Genomic DNA, 6811 nt, shown 5'->3' on the forward strand with positions numbered 1-6811 from the left:
GGACCCTAGATTCAATATAGTAGCCTAACTTTAGTCATCCTTGAGTGGTCCCGGGCTTGCCTCTGGGGACTCCTTCAAGGGCACAATAATATCAGAAGGGAGTGGGCCCTACTTAGGGAGAGTCTGGCTATACAGTCTGGTTGCTCTGGATGACTGATACCCTTAAGGAGAGTAACCTCTGACCTACTTTCATTGACCTCTTAGTGGACAGTCATTTACCATGCGTACCAAGCAGCTAGGTTTGGCTTGTATTTGGGGGAGACAACATGGGAGAAATCTTTCTGTTTCCCACAGCCAGTATTGTGAAAGCCCAGTGACTCCGGGGAAGAAAGATGAGGCTTTTTACTCTCATGGAGAGTGATAGTCTCGACACCCCCAGGGGCAGTTCTAGCTGCCTGTAGGGTGCCATGGGTCAGAAATGACCCAATGACCGTGATTTGGTTTGTTTGTTTGTTTTCAGATTTAAGACTTTTATTTTAGTTGACTCAAATAAACTTGGGTAGTTGGCTCCTTGCTCCCAGGCCCCAGCTGTGGAACCGTACAACGCCAAACAAGCAGCATTCCCCTTGACGCTTCTGCTTAGAGAGCACTGAAGCTTTGGCGGCTGACTTGTAATGGGTGAGAGCACAGGCAGAAGGGTCAGTGGCATGGATCCACTTAGGCATCCAGTAGTGGTCAGCCAGTCAGCCCGACGAGGTTAGTGGCGTTCAAAGCTTCTTTAGTTTCTAGAGTGTGGAAGGGAAACTTCTCCGAGGCAGTGGCTATCATTGTATCATCAACCTGATGTTCAACAACATCCTGTAAAATCTTAAACCAAGAGTTCTTCTCCGAGGTTATCCCGTCCCTGAAAGCTTCTTTCGGTCGCCAAAGAAGCTCTTTAGGTAACAGGTTTGTGTCCTCAAAGGCCTCTCGCAGGAGATTCTTCTCTATCCCATGCTTTGGAATCCTCATTTCTGGTGGGAGAGACAAGTAGGAAGTGAATCGGTGATCCGGGAAGGGGGCTCTCAGTTCAAAGCCATGGGCAGCAGTAGTTCCATCTGCACAGAGAACATCAAATAAGTAGAGTTCTCTCAGGAGCCTCTCACTCTCTTCCTCGGCTTTCTCCACAGACGGAGCCTTGTGAAAATATATGTTACCTTGTGTAAGTTCATCTGAACCTTCTCCAGAGAAGATCACCACACTATTTGTGTTCTTCCGGATTTATTTGGAAATTAAATACATACCTACAGAAGCACGAACTGTTGTATTGTCATGTTTCCAAGGAAAATATGACTTCATCAAAGGCCTGAATTCCTTCCTCAGAATTAAAGAGGACCTCCTGGTGCTCACTTCCGATGTGATTTGCTCCTTTTCTAGCAGCCTGTAAATCAGGACAATCTTCCATAGCAATCGCAAACATCTGGAACTGATACTAAACACGGGCCTCTTTAAGCTGCTTCACCAGGGGGACAGCAACTAGGCTGGAATCCAAACCCCCTGATAAAAGGCATCCTATCCTTCTGTCCGTCAGCAAACATTTCTTAACAGCATTGTTAAAGAGGATCCGGATGTTGTTCTTGACGGTCTCTATCTCAAAACCTGGGAATAGCTTCTCCACATTGTCATACGTGGCGTGCTGAGGTTCATCCCTACAATGATGGCATTTGACCATGTCCACAGACACGACTTTGCCATTGGGCTTTAAGTCCAGAGCTTCGTAGTGTCCCACAAGAAAAGGCTCCACTTTTAAAAACCGAGTCATGGAATGCTTCCAGTGAACAAGACCTTTAGCTTCTGAACACACAGCCAAGCACCCATCTTCAGTCATGGCTTTAAACAAAGGTCTGACTCCATAGGTATCTCTTCCCAGGAACAGTTTCTTATTGGCAGTATCTAATGAAATGAACACAAACACCCCGTCAAACAGAGAGGTGGTTTGCTCAATTCCGCCTTTGTCTTAAAGATGAAGGACGATCTCACTGTCCACTTTGGTCTGATACTCAAATCCAAAGTGGTGACGCAGCTTCTCATGGTTGTAGATTTCACCATTGTAACAGAGCCACGAGTAAGGGCATTTCTTCAGTCGAATTGGCTGCATTCCAAACAGTGGATCGACCACTGGCAACCGATGAAATCCAAACCAGCAGTTGGTGTATCCATTGACCTTCTCCAAACGGACAGCATCTGAACCTCTGTGTGCAATCTTCAGAGCACTCAGACACTGAACTCATCGCTGCCAAAGAGGGCCCTAACGCTGCACAAGGTGTGTGTGGGGGGGGGGAGCGGAGTCGCACGCTCTCTGTTTGCCCGGAGGGAGGCATTGTTGCACAGCATACACCGCAGGTTGTACAGCTTGATGATGCCTTGTCACTCCCTGCTGATGCTGTCTGTCTGGAGAGTAAACCTGGATTGTTTTGCCTGCGGAAGCAAGCAGAATGCGGCATGCCGAGTTTGGTTTTTGAGTTACGTCGCCCTTGGATTCTCAGTGGTTCCTGGGACAGCAGGAGGGAGAGGTAAGGGAGACTCATTGCTTACGAGGCTTGGAGTTGCTTTCTGCCAACAAACTCAAGCTCACGGCCATCACGTCCATTCTACCTCACGGCGACCCCACAGGACAGAGCAGAGTGGCTCCCTCGGGTTTGTGCGGCTGTCCATCTACCGCAAAAGCCTCGTCCCTCTCCCTCGGAGCAGCTGGGGGTGCTAACCTTGGGGGGCAGCACAGCACGAGCTACTCTGCCACCTCACCAGGGGTCCTCCTGACAGGGTGACACAAAGAAACTTGGACATGATGAATGGTGGTGAGTTAGTCTGGGTGCATTAGAGAAACAAATCCACAGAAACTCATGTATAAGAGAGAGTTTTATATCAAGGTTAAGTGCACATCAAGAAAACATCCCAACCCAGTGCTGTCCGAGCCCATAAGTCCAACATTCACCCATTAACCCCTATGTCCAACACCAATCCACAAAGTCCTCCTCCATCTCAAAAAACACATGCAATGATGCCGACTGCAGGAGGGAAGCCGAGTCAGTGAATGTGTAAGCAGCTCAGCGCTGCCAGGGGTGTCCACACGGCTGCTCCAGCACCCAGGGCTGCATCGGGGTAGGTCCATGTGGCTTCTCCTCATGGATGCCTTGCAGGAAGTGAGCCTTGCCAGCTGAAGCAGGGAACTGGCTAAGGCAGCTGCACCCTGGTCTGACTATCAGAAAGCAAGAGACCCGAGAACTAGAAAGGCGAGGTTCACCCAGCCATTTATCGCTCTGCTCTTCAATTAACCCCACGTGTTTATCGGCCAGGTTGGCACAATAAACTTTAATTATTATAGAACACAATGGAAACGGTTAATGTCACTAAGCTGTATGAGTGCTTGTGGTAAAGACGCTATATGCCAAGTGTCCACACTTTTTAAAATGTGTGTCCATGCTACTGTGTGCTGTTGATCGATTCCAACTCGGAGCAGCCCACGCAACACAGCACAGAGCAGCACGGAGCAGAGCTGAGGCCTTCCTCCCAGGGAGCAGCTGCTGGGCTTGAACTGCCAATCTTTCGATTAGCAGTCAAGCGCCTAACCACTGTGCCACCAGGGCTCCTTGCCCCAATCTACAGGGTGTGCGTCCTTAGCACCAAACACCAAACCCATCTGACTGCCACCGAGTCTGTCCGATTCGTAGCCACCCTATAAGACAGGGTAGAATTGCTCTTTTGTGAGTCTGAGACTGTAACTCTTTACTATAACTCATCTCTCTCCCTTGGAGCCGCTGGTGGTTTCGAAATGCTGACCTTGCAGCTAGCAGCCCAAGGTGTAACCACCAAGCCACCAGGGCGCACAATCCTGTCTTTATACCTAATTAAATGCTGTTGGCCTGGAGCTCGTGAGCGGTTTGCATGCCAATGTTGTGAGGATCTATGCAAGTTTACTGCAAGCCCCTCCCTCCCCTGGGAAGCTGCTAGCACTAGCTCAGGCCCCTTGGTGTGAGCCTGGAATCCATAGATCCTTTGGGAATCCTCTTTCTTCTTTTCTGGGTAGAGGTGGGGAGTGCAGTGGACAGAGGCAGAGTGAGGTGGGATGAAGCCCCATTCCAGGGAGGGAGGGAGGGAGGCAGGCAGGGGAGCAGTAGCCCCGCTTGCAAAGGACTTTTGTCTCCATCCTTCCTTATGCACGAAACCACTTATTGCCAAACATCAGCGAGAAAAGGAGTCGCCTGAGGGGACGTGGGGAATACAGACTCCCGGACCACCTGCCTAAACCTTGGGTTCAGTGGGTCTGTGGCGCAGCCCAGGAATCTGCATATGAGTGTCAACTGTGATGCAAGCGCCCCTCCCTCCTAGATACCCAGAAACACCAGCAGCATGGTCTCAGTGAGCAAGGTTTGGCATTTTTGCAGATGAATGGAGTAGGCGGTTCACTGATGAGCTCAGTTCATTGCATGGAAAAAGGAAGGCGAGAAGGTGGAAGCAGGCAGGTTGCTGTGGTGAGGTGCGGACGCCCACTTGGTTCCGACTCACGTGACCTGAGAGAGAACAGAAGGAAATGCCGCCCTGTCCTGCCCAGCCTCACAATTGTTCTCGTGTTTGAGGCCACAGATGCAGCCACTATGTCAATCCATCTCTTCAAGGGCCTTCCTCTTTTTCAATACCCACTTCCCCGCCCCACCTTACCAACCAGGACGTCCTTCTCCCAGGAGTGGTCTCCCTGGAAAACATGTCCAAAGTATGTGAGGTGACGTCTAGCCATGCTTGCCTCTGAGTAAGGTGACCAGATGTAAAGCGGGACACCATTGACCGGGGTGGGGGTGGTTCTTGATTAAAAATTTGGTCTATATGGACCAAATAGACCGTTCCCTAGCTTGTCATGCATTCTTTCCAAAAATTGGGACTTCTTAAAAATGCCAAAAATCAGGACTGCCCCTCCAAACGTGGGACGTCTGGTCACCTTACTCTAAGGAGCATTCTGGCTCTACTGCTCCCCAGACAGATCGGCTTGTTCTTTAGACAGCCCAGAGTACTCTCAGTAGTCTTCACCAACACCAGAGTTCAAATGCTTCATATGCATTCTTATTATTTTCTTCATTATTCATGTCCAATTTTCACATGCATCTGAGGTGGTTGAAACGATCGTGGCTTGGGTCAGGAGTACCTTCGTCCCCAAAGTAACATTCTTGCTTTTCAATACTTTAATGAGATCGTGTGTAGCAGAGTTACCTAATGCAATGTGTCTTTTGATCTCTTGACTGCTGCTTCCACGAGCATTGATTATGGATCCAAGCAAGACAAAATCCTCCACAACTTCAATCTTTTCTCTGTTTATCATGTTACCTTTTGGGCCAGGTGTGAGGATTTGGGTCTTCTTTACATTGAGTCCTAATCCATACTGAAGACTGAAGTCCTTGACCTTCATCAGCAAGTGCTTTGGGTCCTCGCTTTTAGCAAGCAAGGTTGCGTTATCTGCATATTGAAGATTGTAATAAGCCCTCATTCAATTTGGATATCGCATTCTTCTCCATATAACCCATACTGTGTTCAGTATGCTGACTGAGTGCCTATTGTGAGAGGATACAGCCCTGACACACACCTCTCCTGATTTTAAACTGGGCAGCATTGCCTTGTTCTGTTTTCACAACTGCATCTTGATCCATGTACAGGTTCCACATGAGCATAATTAAGTGTTTTAGAATTCCCATTCTTCTCAAGACTATTCATAACTTGTTATGATCCTCACTGTTGAATGCCTTTGCATAGTCAGTGAAACACAAATAAACATCTAACACAAGTAAACATCTTCTGGCGTTCTCTGCATCCAGCTAAGACCCATCTGACATCAGCAATGTTACCTCTTGTTCCTCATCCTCTTCTGAGCCCTCCTGAATTTTCTGGCACTTACCTGTCAATGTACTGCTGCAAGTCTTATTGGATGATCTTCTGAAAATTTTTATTTGTAATGTCAATTTTTTAACTTTATAATTTTTTTAATTTTATAACTTCAGCATTCTGTTGAGTCACCTTTCTTTGGAATGGGTAAGTAAGTAGCTGTCTTCCAAATTTCCTGGTATAGATGAGTATTTGCTTCCAGTGTTTATCAGCTTGTTGAAACATTTTAATTGGTCTTCCATCATTTCCTGGAACCTTGTTTTTGGCTAATGCTTTCAGGACGGCTTGGGCTTTTTTCTACTGCACCATTGGTTCTTGTTCACATGCTACCTCTTGAAATGGTGGAATGTTGACGAGTTCTCTTTGGTACAGTGACTGTGTATTCTTTCAATATTCTATGCGTGTTTCCTGCATCATTCAATATGTTGCCCATAGAATCTTTCAATATTGCAATTTGAGGGTTGATTTTTTTTCTTGAGTTCTTTCACTGCGCTCAGCATGTGCTTCCTCTGTGGTTTTCTAGCTCTAGGACTGTGCACATTTCATTATAATATTTTACTTTGTCTTCTCATGCTGCCCGCTGCCATTTTCTGTTCAGTTCTTTGATTCTTCGTTTCTTCCATTGGCCTTCGCTGCCCTATGATGAAGAGCAAGTTTCAGAATCTCTTCTGACTTCCACTTTGATCTTTTGTTTCTTTCCGGTCTTTTCAGCGGCCTTTTGCGTTCTTCCTGCATGATGCTCTTGGCGTCCTCCCACAGCTCGCCAGGTCTCCTGTCACGAGGGCTTCATGCTTCAGATCTGTTCTTGAGGTGTTCTCAAAATTCACCTGTGATAGGCTCAAGGTCGTATTTGGTCTCTTGTGGACTTGGTTTCATTTTCTTCATCTTTAACCTGAACTTCCATGGGAGTAACCGAGGGTCTGCTCCCCAGTCAGCCTCTGGCCAGTTTAGCTGCTGATAGTGA

General features: G+C 47.6%; 1 pseudogene; it reads right to left on the minus strand.

The window, feature by feature from the left end:
• Positions 1 to 485: 485 nt before the first annotated feature.
• Positions 486 to 2313, minus strand: LOC101638286 (annotated as a pseudogene).
• Positions 2314 to 6811: the final 4498 nt, after the last annotated feature.

This window comes from Echinops telfairi, unplaced genomic scaffold, assembly GCF_000313985.2.
Source record: "Echinops telfairi isolate 266 unplaced genomic scaffold, ASM31398v2 ScPeMD7_25;HRSCAF=90, whole genome shotgun sequence".
Taxonomy (NCBI): domain Eukaryota; kingdom Metazoa; phylum Chordata; class Mammalia; order Afrosoricida; family Tenrecidae; genus Echinops; species Echinops telfairi.